This window comes from Echinops telfairi, unplaced genomic scaffold, assembly GCF_000313985.2.
Source record: "Echinops telfairi isolate 266 unplaced genomic scaffold, ASM31398v2 ScPeMD7_7467;HRSCAF=8505_1, whole genome shotgun sequence".
In the NCBI taxonomy this organism is placed as follows: Eukaryota; Metazoa; Chordata; class Mammalia; order Afrosoricida; family Tenrecidae; genus Echinops; species Echinops telfairi.
Window position 1 is genome coordinate 30,517,762 of NW_022111368.1, and position 14,434 is coordinate 30,532,195.

General features: G+C 45.5%; 1 protein-coding gene across 1 annotated transcript in view; it reads right to left on the bottom strand.

Moving 5' to 3' along the window:
• The window catches only part of EVA1A (eva-1 homolog A, regulator of programmed cell death), a 57,825-nt gene that overhangs the window by 23,129 nt on the left and 20,262 nt on the right, over positions 1–14,434 (bottom strand). Inside the window, exon 2 of the mRNA XM_045283990.1 lies at positions 1,534–1,650. The gene's annotated coding sequence lies outside the window, so the exon portion shown is untranslated. The remainder of the gene's footprint in view (positions 1–1,533; positions 1,651–14,434) is intronic.

Below are 14,434 nucleotides of genomic sequence, written 5' to 3' on the forward strand. Positions count from 1 at the left end.
TCCTTATAAGCTGTGTTCAACATCACAAAAGTTTCTGTGCCATCTTTCCCCAAGCAGGAAAACAAAATTTCACAGCTCCACTCTGTTCTCTTTAATTGGCCATCACAAAAAACAAGGGTCAAGTGAAACTGCTTTACAAAAAAATTCACTGTGACCAAAGAGAAACTTCCCAGGCAATGCCACTGAGTGCACTAACTCAGAGGGAATTTGCTCGGATGCTTGCCTAGCAGGAAAAACATGTATTTTGTTAGCTTAACCCAGCAGAGCTTTTTTCTGTTGTTGTTGTTTGTTTGTGGGTTTGTTTGGTTTTTTTTTTGGGGGGGGGGCGTTTACACCGTCATATTTTAGGCTTTGTGAGCTATCAATTTGTTGCCTCCACTACTCAGCTTTGCAATGTTAGTAGTGTAAGAGCAACCCAAAACAATATGTAAATAAGTAAGTATAGTTGTATTTCCATAAAAATGTACTTTAAAAAGGAGTGGGCTCTTTGACCCATGGGTTTAGAGACCCTAAATTCTTATGCAAAGTATAGCTGAACGACAGCAGCAACAACATTAACTAGGAGCTTGTTAGATAGATATGTATACTCTTTAGCACTAATAAAGTCCACTTCTATGGGATTCCTGGTCGAGTTTGAGAAATGCTGCTCTATATCACTCTGACAAGCCTCCTTCAGCCTGGAACTGTACTATCTATGGAGCAGCAGATAGAGGAGTTTCACTGCTGTGTTCTTTATAAGCCTGATCTTATAGGAGGGCTAAACTCTACCATAAATCTCAATGTTCCACGTGGCTGCACAGAACCTTGAAAGTTAGGAAATGAAGCCAGAGAGCAGGAGTGGTCAGACATTCTGTTCAGAGCATCTGCAATGAGGCAAGATCTGTGAACACTAGCGAGGTGATGAACCCCAGACATCATAATCCTGCTCTCAAACCCACCCCCAGCCCCTCTTTAATGGAGCAGACAGATCTGGACACTCTCTACTAGAGGTCCACCCTGCAACCAAAACACGTCAGCATCTACTGTCAACATAAAGTAAAGGACCAGGGCTATTGTTAAACATCCGGAACACGAGTCTGAATAGCTACCCACCCTTCATGGCAAGGCAGTAACCCTTGGCCATGAGGAAAGGGAGCGTCTATCACTCACATGCAGAATTTCATCGTTATGAACTCACCCTAGTGTCCTGATGAAAACGACCAAACAAACAAGCAAGACCACTCTCTCAAGATCACCGTGACTGATATTTCTTGGCTAGTTGCATGCACTCTGTGTCATTCTCATTGGCGCTCATGTTAGGGGGAACCTCATTGCCAGTGTGACAAATCAAGTTTGGGAGTCTTGAGCTCACTCATTGACATTCAGTATAATCTACCAATAACAAACTATGAAATGACACATACCTGTGCTAGAGGATTCCATCTTATACTGCAGCAGCAGCAGTGAGCGTCTCCTAACCTGTAAGCCCCCATGCAAGTGACTATGCCATTACATACTGTTCAGGGGTGATAATCTAGTTATCGCTTTAGCTACCTGGAGAGATGTGCTGTCACGAACCGAGAAGCAGCTGGTAAGAGTTCATCCCTGATGCTCCTGGTGCCAAGCAGTAATAAGTCTGAAACTTGGTTGGTCCTAGTTGGCGTCTCAGATCTGGAAGAAAAGACAAGAGCACACAATTCAAACGACTACCACATCCCTGGAGATCGCATCATGCCTCGGACCTGGTGTCAGCCAGGAGCCAGCAGAGAAGCCTGGGGCATGTCTGATGAGTCTGTGGAGATGGAGTAGCACCTCCTGAATGGGGGAAACCTGCTGCCAGAGCTTAACAATCTGCACTGTGGACCAGACAGGCAGAGAGGCCAGCCTCCCAAGGTCACAGCAGGAAGGAAACAAGAGGTAAAGGCTCAAAGATGTGTTTCCTCTTCCCTGCCCTCAGCCAAAATCCACACCACAGCTAAAGCAGGATGTGTATCGGGTAGCTCATCAGGGAAGTGTGCAGGAAAGGAGGGACTTCTGTTCCCAATAGCAATGCCCTGATGGGCCATGGACTGAAGTCTCATGGAACGTTCAGTAGATACTAAAGCACAGAAATGCTGAGAGGTGGGTTCTCACAGTGGGCACCTTCCCACCAGAAGTCAGGAGTCCCGACAGGGAAGTTGGGGGGGGGGGGCCCTCTGCAGCCCACATAGCTCCTTTATGCTGCCAGCTTCATTTAAGCACACAGGAAGAATGAGATCAGTCACCGAGTCCCACCAGCTGTGAGTGATTCCCTGGCTCCACAGACAGACTCATTCATCTGCCACACGGCATCCTTGGAATGCCTGCAGAACCCAGACTTCTGCTTGTTCAGGCACATCCGTAGAGGTATGGGGCTTTCTCATAAGCCACTACTGTCTCAGAAATCCTCACGGGGTCGCTGTGAGTCAGCATTGGCTTGTTGGCAGTGAGTGAGGGTAGGTACTCCCCCAGTTGCCTCTTTCCCTCACAAGATTGGGGCCTTCCTCCTCGCTCCATTTCTCTGGTGAAGCAATTACGGACAAGCATAAGAAACTTGCCAAGAAGGATGGGGAGCTATTTGGAGACTCTGTTCTAGAGCCCAGAATCAGGTCTTTGTGACTCACTCAGGCTCAGACGCTACTCTCCGCGAATGAACACCACGAATGGGCTGACCCTTGCGTGATCTCAGTCTGAGGAACAAAGACTTAAATAGAAAAGGAGCCCCCACCTCAGGGTAGGAGAGGAAACACATGGTCCTGGAGAAATGAAAGAGCAGAGGGGAGCCCCCACTCTTACTGCTAGGTGAAGGGGCACACACAATGGAGCTGCCACCTGGCTCCCAGTGTTTCCACCTTCCACCTTCACATCCAACCCATGGAAGCAAACCATTTCCAAGGGAATATTCTAGACTTAGACAGGCTCCTTTTATAAAGTGTGGGTTGTGACCTCCTTCAAAGCCGAGATTGGGTTTTAATTCTCCCACAGGGACAGCGGAGCTCAGTGATGGTTTGTTGAATGAATGACTTGAAACTTGGAAATCCCACATGCCAGCTGGGATCTTATGCCCAAGAAGGCTTGAAAGTGTTAAAGAACAAAGATACCGTTTAGAGCCGAACGGCAGTGTGACCCCAGCCGTGGTGTTTTCACTTGCCTCCTATGCGTGGGAAAGTTGGCCAAGGACTGAATTAAGGAGACTGAAGAAGAACGGACGTTTGTGGGTTGTGGTGCTGGCAAAGAACACCGAAAGTACCGTGGACTGCCGGAAGAGCAAACACGGCTGTCTCTGAGAGAGACTAGCAGAGAGGCTCCTGAGAAGGGAGGAGGACAAGACGGCGTCTCACAGCATTGGGACACGTTCGCAGGAGAGACAGGCACCCTGCAAAAGGACATCGTGCTTGGTAAAGCCGAGGGGCGGCAAACATGAGGAAGACCTTCGAGGAGACGATCGACACAGTGGCTGCAACAACGGGCTCAAAACCTAACAATGGGAGGATGGTGGAGGGCCAGGCAGGGTTTTGTTCTGTGATACACATGGTCCCTATGCGCTGCCACCAACTTGATGGCACCCAACAGCAGTCGTCTTCTTCTCCCATTCCTGCTTCTCATCCTAGGAGACAGACTTCAGTCTCCTTTCTCTCCAGGCTTACCAAGTTGCTCTTCCTCCACACAGTCCACACAGCACAGCCAATCCCTCCAACTGTTCTCATCCAGGAGCCTTCGAAAGCCCTCACTTGACAACCGGCTGAACTCCACCCCTCAGCTGCTCGCTCTCCTGCTCACAGGTTAAGCGCGCCCCCTTGTCCTGACGAAGCGCCATCTCCTTATTCCTACAGGACCGTTGGCATCAAGGATTCAGCCTCTTAGCTTTTGTTTTTTTTTTTTTTGACTGACCTCAATCTCTCTATTGACAGGTAGACAGACAGCTTGTAAGTCAGAGATATAGATAATAGAGGTATTATGTCCGTATTACTCTAAATCTCAAATTTACTCTCAGTCTCTCTTTCTGGATCTGTTTTTCTGTCTCTATAGATTTATATGTACACCCATTCACATACAGATATACTCACACATATTGTATTTCTACACAAATAACACGTGTTATGGTACACACTTTTTGCAAATGGTGCAAACCCCAAGTGTTTCCTATGCATACTATGCATATTACATGTGTGAAAATATTATTTACATGGGAATGTTATCTGCAAAAAATGTTATCTGGGAATATTATTTACATGGGAATGTTATCTGCATGTGAATACATGTATACAAAATCTTTCTCTCCAAAATACTCCTCTCCCAACCCAGCCCCATCTCTCTCTTGCAATCCACTGTTCTTATCTACTTAAACTATGAACTTTCACAATTGCGATAATCTGCAATGATCTCAAGGTAGTTTAATAAATGTTTCTCAATGCATTATCTCTGCCATCACTGTTGTTCGTAGTGCCATTAAGTCAGTACAAACCCTATGAACAACAACAGAACAAAACACCGCCCCAGTCCCCCTTTCTACTTCACCAAGCATGACAGACGTTTCCAGGGACTGGTCCCTCCTGATAACTTGTCCAAAGTGTGTGAGATAAAGTCTCGCCATCTCACTCCTAAGGAGCATTCTAGCTACTTGTTCCAAGACGGATGCGTTTGCTCTTCTGGAATTCCATGGTACTTTCAATATTCTTTGCCAACACTGTAATTCAAATGCATCAACGGTTTTGCAAGTCTTCCTTATTTACTGTCCAAATCCCACATGCAGATGCGGGGATCAAAAATGAGGGGTCAGGGACCTCCTCAATCATAATCTGCACCTTAAAGTTTGAGAAGCACTAACCCAGAAGATCCAGGCAGGAGAACAGGGGGATCTAAAATGCTTTCCAATGAGGAACAGCTGGAGTGATGGGATGTTCCATCTAGGAATCTTGGAGGAAGAAATAATGACAGTTTTCTTTCTCAAGAATCCGAAGAGAGAGAGAGCAGAGCCTGCGCTGGGCGGGGGGTTTTGCTCTGGTCTCCTCCTGGCCATGGCCCCTCGGAGCCGGGTGTCCCCCAGGTGAGCAGCCGCAGCAGCGTCGGAAGGTGTGGGCTGGCCAGGCCTAGACCCCGGGTCACAGAGCGGTCGCGCTGCAGATGTCCCCGCAGCGAATCGCGTTTTCTCTAGGGGGTATGGATGAGATGGCCAGTCTGTGAGGGGCGTGGGAATTACTGGTCGAATGAGAATTTCGGAAGGAATGTGATGCTCAATGGAGCTACGATGCGAATGGTTGCAAGGGACTCCAGTGGTCGGAAGTTCTCAGGCTTTCCAACCGGTTGTAGATTTCCATGCCTGGCGCTGCTATTTGAATAACCCCAACTTTGGAGGGCTTCGTTTTTGCCTCGGTTTACAATGCTCAGAAGAGTGCAAAGAAGAGTGAAGACAATCCAAGTCAAGATTACAAAGGACCACCTGAATCGTGCCCAGCTACCACTACTGACAGGAATATGAATGTCCCCAACAGCCAAAAACTCAAGAAGGTGAACTGAAAAATTAATGCAGTATTTTCAGTCAATGATAGTCATCTTGAGCCCAACTGAACCTAAACTTTCAACTTTCTCTCGAACCATCTGGCCCAAAGATAGTACTTCCTTCCGCTTCAGCCAAAAAGCCTAGTCCGGTTTTTGTTTTGGTTGTAATAAAACGCTTTGTAAGAGGCAAATTGCCTATCATAGGATCGGATGTGCCTCCCTGTTCTGCTCTACACAGTGCACCACCGCATAGTCTTCGATCATCTGCCTGCCCCTCCTCCAAGACAACCTGCACTAATGGCTCAAAGTATAAAAATCTGAATTGCATCTCTTTTGCTGTTTTGATGTATATATAGTTTAGCTCAACCATGCTCTTGTTTAAATCACTCCAAAAATTTCAATGAAAATAGGTTTTTAGCTAATTGAGAAATTTGCAGGTTCTAAAGCTTTGCAGCGTTAAATGAGTGACATGGATTTAGAAGTACTTACTGCCTAAACTGGGTTTTCTATCTCAGATTAAACCTTACTGTGGCAAGAAATAATGAACTATTTCTGAGAGTTATAAGACCACCCAATTATCCTATAATTGTGGACAACAACCCTTTAAAATTATTTGACAGTTATCTTGAAAGCTATTTAAGTATAGAATAATATTTTTAATTCTTTAAAAGGTAAAAACTATAAAATGGTCACAAAAATATGTCCTTACTTATAAGATCCTTGTGAGCTTTTTTCTGTTCATACTTGAACATAAATATTTTACATTTTATTGTAAAAAATTAATTTGTGTACCACCACCATAAATCCTGAACATGGTTTTATGCAAATGACAGTTCAATGAATAAAAATCATTCTAAATACAAAAAAAGAGAAGAATCCGAAGAGATTAAGCACTGAAGAGAAATGAGACTTGCTTGGGCAGTGCTGGGAAACAGAACCCAGGCACTGTGAGGCAAAAGAGACACGTTAGGACTGATCCGCCTGATGCAATATGACTGTTCTAGCCGTGGTCTTCACTCTCTGAAAATGATTGGCTGGTCAGCAATCTTCCAAGGATTGGGTCAGTTTTATTATGTCAATTAAGTGATTTACAAGGGATTGAGTGAGCACTATGCAAATTGAGAGGTTTGGAGTTTATAGAATGAGAGGCTTGGTGCCTGTGCAGTACTAGTATAAAGACCATACTTTGAAATTTAGAAAGAGTGGCCACCAGCCAGGAGACATAGGTGGCTTTCTACTCCTGTAAAGAGTTACAGTCTTGGAAACCCACGGGCGCAGTCTGTTCTGACTTACAGGACCACGATGATTCAGAATTAACTCGATGGCAGAGAGTGTTGAGTTTGAGGCCCCAGTCACTGCAGGAGAAAATGTAACAGCCTGCTTCCACAAAGAGTACACCCTTGGGAGCCCTATCGAGTGATGCTCTGTCCTAGTGGGTCAACGTGAGTCAGAATCAAATTGACCAAAACAGCCTTTTCTTGGTTTGGTTGGAGGTTTATATAAGAAGCAAGCCCAACGAGATCCACTAAGATCTCACTGGCATCAAGAAGAGTCTGGAGTGGAGTACATCCTTTGCCCAGGAGCCTGAAGCTCTCCTGGGCCAGAAGATCAAACACTGAATGAAGGGCAAGATAGGTCTAAGTGTGTGTCCCATGGCTCCCCTATCTTCTCCTCTCCCTCAGCCTTGGGCAATGTGGATCCAAGTAGTACAGAGGCAAGAGAGCCCTGCGGGTGTGGCTAGCATGGAGGAAGTGGGCAACAGAGGCTTAGGAAATCCTGTGCAAGGTCCTTCTTCCAGGTAAGGCAAAGCCCAGGAGGGTGCAAAGGCAGAGCAAATACCTCAGGGGTTGTGCAAGCCCCCCACCAGTGAACTACATAAACATCTGAACTGTGGCATGCCCGTATACAGACCTAGAATAAACAAAAACAGGCTCACTGCCATTGAGTTAATTCTGACTCATGGTGACCCTGTAGGACAGGGTAGAAGTGCCACTGGGGGTTTCCGAGACTGTAACCATTTACAGGGAGTAGAAAGCCTCATCCTTCTCCCGCAAGGACTGGTGGTTTGAAACTCCTGATCATGTGGTCACCAATGTGCTACCACTATGCCACCAGGACTCCATATGAATAGGCAGGGCTACTTTGGGGAGGGAAAAGTTTCCCCTGAGAGAATCTAGTATTATGATATGTAATCTTTCTATAGATAGTGAAAACTGCATTCACGGTACCAACACGTTGTGAGTGTCCAGTGTGTTGGCTTGGTCACAGATGAACACAGATAGTATCCCCCGCTGTTGGACAGCGGATGGCGCTGGGTATATGAGACTCGTGTCTAGAGTCTTGTGCTGCCTAGAAGTTGGAGCACAGCAGATGTTCAGGAAATGCAGACAGAATGTCAGACATAGGCAAACATCTGGGTGTAAACCTGAGGGTTACAATTCCTCTCTCTAATGGCCACTTGGATCACCTTTCTTATTCTCCATTCCCTCTTCTTTAAAATGATTCGCTCCTCACTGGAGCGGTTAGAATTTCAGAGGGGAGAAAAGCAATCTCTTCAAATATTTACAAATGATGGAAGTTAAGGCAGGGAACTGGTTACAGGAGATAGAAATATAGGCAGGTTATAGCGGAGCTGAGCTTTGAAAATGGCTCCGACCGGTGACAAAGATGCTTTCCAGTTGGAATGCCTTTCAGAAGCTGACGATCAGCAGCACACGTCGGTGAGGATCTGGAGACACGGGACCCCTCATCCAGGGCTTGGTGGGAATGCGCACAGTGCGGCTGTTGTGGAAACCAGTCGGTGGTTCCTCAAAGCAATACACAGAGAATAACAACATGATCCAGAAATCCACTCCTACATCAAATCCCTCCAGAGAACTGAAGAGCAGGAACACAAGTGGATACTTCGACATCAATGGTCAGCATTGTAGCGGAATGATTCATAAGAACCAAAAGGTGGTAATCACCTCAATGCCCATCAACAGACAAATGGATAAAGAGAAATACTAAATAGAACACTAAACAACACAATAGAAGTCCTAACAGACACAAAGCTATGACTACATCTTTAAAACACTATGGTGGGTGGAACAGGTCAGTCAAAACAAGACAATCATTACACAATCCCACTTCCATGAAATAGCTAGAACTAGTGAACGTAAAGAAACCAAATCTACTAGTGGTTACCAGAGTTAAGAGGGAGGGAGAAAGGGGAGTTCATTGCCTATGGGTGGGGGTGATCACTGAACTTCTGTTAAGAGGAACAGAAAAATTTGGGAGCAGGTAGTTGTACAACATGACATATATAATTAATATTCTGAATTATGTATGTGAAAAAAGTTCAGATGGCAAAGGCTTTGTTATATTTTATCATTATAAAAGAGTAAACATAAAAAATCACAGGTATACATTACAATATATTGCCAAGTTAAAAAATAAACATAGATTTTAAAACAGTGTACGTAACACAGTTCAGTTTTTGTTAATAACAGCAATTGCAATTGTGGAGTAAGAAAATAATACTTTTTCATCTTCCCTTTTTGCATATATTAATATAGCAGCGAGGGGCAGAGAAGGAAGAGAGTTAGTTCTCAGGTAAGAAGGAAATAGAAACAAAATTAGTTGGACCAAGTTCTTATGGGAGGGGATGTGAGGTGACCCAAGATGAGCAGCAAAAAACATCCGGCACTTAAATACTTAAAGGAACACAGAAGGTGGGCAGTGTGACCAAACCCGAGAGCCAGAGTCACCAGAAAGAATCTAGAACCATGGAAAACCTGTCAAGTGGACGTTGGAGCCAAACTGGAGCAAATATATTCTGACTTCCTTTATTGTACTACCCTCCCTCAAACCTCCTCTGGCCGCATCACTCAGGAAACCAGAGGACCCTGGAGCCTGGAAAAGGAAGTCTCAGGGTTAGGCCCTGCTACCCATCAGAGAGCAGACTCACTGGGCTTTTGTGAGGATGCAGAATATGGACGATGTCTAGCACATAGCAGGTACTACTCAAGAAATCGGCAATGTAACTTTTACCTGGTGACATTACAAGTTGGCATCCAGAAGCACATTTTCTCATTTTATAACTGAATAGATGTCAACTCAAGCTGAGGCTGTCTCACGTACGGTGCGTGGGCTCCGCCAGTAGAGCGTGTTGATCTCACCCCCACAAGAGCAGCACATCTGAGAAACACGGAAAGCAGCCTGGTCCTGGGGCTTCAGGGTATAAAGCAAACGTTGAGCTTCCACAGCTGCTGCCTTTTGCCTACTCGGAGGGATGTTTCAGTGAAATATTAATCTCTGAGAAAGCCACACTGGGGTAAGACTGCACAGTAATTCAAACAGCATGTGCAAAATTTATTTAGTGCTTGGCTGGGTATGGTTTTAATTATGTGAAGTTCTCAGACAACGAGAAAAAAGTGATTGAAGATATTTGACTAAATCAGCCATGGAGACTGTGGACATTTCCAGATCTCTTTCCAGTTTCAGTTTTAATTCGACTGTCCACAAATGAGGAACACAATTGAAGCTCCCGTGGAACGGAATGGGGCAGCAACAGCCAAGACAGGAGACAAGTGCACAGTTCATCCCAAAGACCTCCAGTGTCGCAGGAAGGCCAGGCTTCTAGTCATAGGAACAACTAAGCCAGGAAGAGGGAGCCGAATCCAATGGAAGGTTCAAAAGCTGGGAGCAAGATCCCAAGACACCTTCACCTTGAACCAAGTGAAGGCAAGGTGCAGTGGTGTGTGGCCACCTCAAACTCCTGAGTGCTACTGGCTGGGTGTGCTCCGGGTCTAAAATTAAGACCAAGAGAGGAGCATTCCAGAACCCACCCCTGAGGATGATGCAGGCACCAAGGAGTCGGAAAGGCCAGTTGATAGTGGCCCGAGGGTCGCAGCAGTCAAGGGACCAAACGATGCATCACAAAGTGTTGAAAAGCAAGGATGTTACTTTGAGGACCCACATGGCCCTGACCCAGGCCAGGGTCTTTCCCATGGCCTCAGAGGCATGTGACGTTGGGCCTTGAATGGGGCAGCCTGAGGAAGGCAAGTTTCCACAATACCCTATGCTTTCCTATCACTCTGGCTGAGGGATTTTGCATGTGAAAAAAAATGTTCAAATATGATGCTCATCTATGATTTTATATCGACTTTTTTATTACATAAAATGTGTATTTCTATATAAAAAGACAAATTTGTATCTAAACAGAGGCTTATCATGGGTCCATCCTCTGCCTTGCTCTGAAAATTCTACCTCCTATCTCTTTTAACTTTCCATCCACACTGCCACTTCTGTAACTCAAGAATTCCGCCCCTTTATTAGCGTGCTACGAGCCTGTGTACAAAGAATATGTGCTCTATGCATTTTTAAAATTAGTCTATAAGTTCTCTGAAAAGAGTGGCCACATATCAAATTCTCCAAGAACAATGAGCTTGACCAGCTTGTAAAAAATGTAAAAAGAGCGTAAGATGAAAAAGAAAATTATAAATTATCAAGGATTTGGGAGGGAAAGAGGGGGGGGGGGCTGAGGAGCTGATACCAAGGGCTCAAGTAGAAAGAAAATGTTTTGAAAATAATGATGGCACAAATGTACAAGTGTGCTTCACACAATGGATGGATGTACCAGTATGTATTGCCATAAGAGCTGTATGAGTCCCCAATAAAATGACTTTTAAAAAAGAAAGAAATGTAAAAAACTAAAATAGTTTGAGAAAATTAGTTTAGAAGGGCAGACTGTGGCCACATCCTCGCCTCCGGGTGACCGTTAAAGGCTGAAAGGATGGAGAGATGCCCTTGCTGGCAAGAACGCACCGGATGAAAAGAAGCCCTAACTAACGGGAGGAGCTCTCCAGGACAACTGGACATGGACTTCAATCATTCTGTGACTTCTTGGTGGCCTTTCCCTGGAGGATCTAAGGGCAGGATATGCAAACAAACCTGAAGCAAAGGCTTCAAGGAACTGCCAGGAGGATTTCCCATCACGAATCTACCCGTTGGTGGTGTTGTAGTTGTGGTTGTGTGCCTTGGAGTCGGTTCCAACTCCAAGCACTGCTGCAGGCACTATGTCCATCCGTTTTGTGGAAGATCTGCCTCTTTCTCCCTGACCCTCCATGATGTCCTTTTCCAGGGACGGTCTTTCCTGATAACATGCCTCAAGTGCATCCCATGAAGTCGCCCCACCCTGGAGTCTTCCAAGCACGATGGCTGTGTTTGTTCTCCGGGTGGTCCATGGTACTGTCAGCATTCTTCATCAGTGACCGTATTCCAGGTCCATTGAGTCTTCTATACCTGGGGAGTCTATACATGGGTAGAGCTTGCAGAAATCCTGCCCCACCAAGGAAGGCACAAATAGAAATAAGAAGCATCCTTGATTGTAAGAGACTTTTCTGTTTGGCTCTCTTAATCCCAAAGTGAACTTCTAAATTCATCACAGGAAGCCAGCAGGGTGTGTCAAAACCCAGGGGGCAAAGGGTCTGGAAACCCCAGGCAGCCCCTTTAGGGAACTGGATGAGGAGGAGCAGAAAAATGCACTGTAGGTGGAATGAGCCAGCCTCCCTTGGCAGGACTGAGAGGAAGCCTTTGTGGTACATGCAGCTCTGCCCAAGGCCTTCCTGATTGTTCGTCACCAGGGGAAGCCAGTCTGAGGACCACACAGGATCTTCTCACTGCCAACTCAATTCAAGGCAGTCAGACTGCTGAGCATTAGGGGAGTGAAAGCCCAGAGCGGAGAAGACATTGTCTGATCACCACAGGGAGGCCCTCCAATCAGCCCAGCCCAGGCTCTCTGAATCCACAATGGCCCTGATACAATGAAGTTCAGTCATTTGTATTACCAAGGTTTGCTTCAAATAACATTTCTGAAACGACATTATACCCTGTAAACACACTCCGTCTCTCTCTCAAATGTGTGATAAGCCAAATGCGAAAAATCGCAGCACCCCTGAGCTGCAAGTTAAGGTACCGGAGCCCATTTTAGAATAAAAGCTCTCCTGCCAAAACCATGAATATGTTTGGACACATGTAGATGTGTCATTAATTAGGATAGCTGTCGTTCCAAGAAGATCTTTTAACAATTCAGATCCATGCAAGTCTTCTCATGATTCAAAACTGAATGAGCAAGTACAGACCACCCACCCTGGCTCACATGTGCCCGGTTCAATTAAATGCCAAGCAAGACACGGAGGCACCCAGTTGGCACAGGCTCTCATAATGACAGAGTAGTAAACTTCACAACCATACGTGACCACACATGCTGCATCATGGGAAGTATGACTGTTCTTTCTACTGCTTGTTTGGACTTTGGAGTGTGTGGCTAACTTCTAATCACACACACCAAACCAATTCAACAGGACCGGGCCATGTTCTGAACCACTCCGATGGCAGAGACCGTGTGGACGATAAAAACCAACAACTGAAGTGGGCGGGGGGCGGGGGGCTACGACATGCCACACGCCATATTTTTGTTGTTGATAAGGCTTCAAGCGATGCTGTTCAGTGCCATCGAAGTCCATGCCAACTCACCTCACGGTGAGCTGACGGACAACAGCACGAGGCTGTGCCCTCCCACCCTAGTTCTTAAGTTTTGGGCCCACCCATGCAGCCACTGGGTCAACCCATCTTGTCGAGGGCCTTCCTCCTCGGTGCTGTGCTGCTACTTCTATCAAGCACGATGTTCTTCTCCGGGGACTGGTCTCTCTTCACATGTTCAAAATATGGGAGACCAAGTCTCGCCGTCCTTGCCTCTTAGAAGCATTCTGGCTGTACTTCTCCCAAGACAGATTTGTTTGTTCTTTTGGCCGTCCATGTGACTTTCAATAGTCTTCACCAGCACGAGAATCCATAATTCAAACGCATCCTTCTTCACCAGGCTTCCTTAGTCAGTGTCCAATTTTCACATGCATATGAGGCAACTGGAAACACCAGGGCCTGGGTCAGGCGTACCTCAGTCCTCAAAGGAACATGCTTGTTTTTCAAATCTCTGACGATGTCTTGTGCCCCAGATTCACCTAATGCAATACGTCATTTGATTTCTTCCATGATCATTGATTGTATTATCCAGGCAAGACAAAATCCTTCACAACGGCAATCTTTTCTCTGTTTATTATGATGATCCCTACTGCTCCAGTCATGATGATTTTAGCTTTCTTTACACTAAGTTCTAATCCACTCCGAACGTTGCAATCCTTCATCTTCATTAGTAAGTACTTCAAGATTGTGTCAGCTGCATATCAAAGGCTGTAAATAAACCTTCTTCCAATCCCGATGCTGTATTCTTTATATAATCCAGCTTCTCTGATTACGTGCTCAGCATACAAAATGATTAAGCATAGTGAGAAGCTCCACCCCTGACACACACCTTTCTTATTTTTAAACCATGTAGTATTCCCTTGTTCTGTTCACACAACTCCCTTAGGGATCCATGCACAAGTTCTGAATGAGCACAATTAGATTTTCTGGAATTCCCATTCTTCTCAAGGTTATCCATAGTTTGTTATTGTCCATGCAGTCAAATGTCTTAGTATAGACAATGAACCATAAGTAAATATCTTCCTGTTACTCTCTTTTAGCCAAGGATTCATCTGAAATAAACAATGACATCCCTTTTTCTACGCTCTCTTCTCAATCTGGCCGGGGGCTCCGGCAGTTCCCTGACTGTACTGCTGCAACCATTGCTGGATGATCTTCAGTAAAATTTTACTTGCATGTGGTAATGATGATGTTGTTCTGTAGTTTGAGCATTCTATTGGGTCACCTTTCTTTGGAATGGGTACTAACGTGGACCTCTGCCAGTCATTTGGCTGTCTTCCAAATTTCCTGGCATAGACCAATGGGTGCTTCCAGTGCTTCACCGTCTTGTTGAAACATTTCAACGGGTACCCCATCAATTCCTGGAGCCTTGTTTTTGGCCAGTGATTTCAGTGCAGCTTGGACTCCTTCCTTT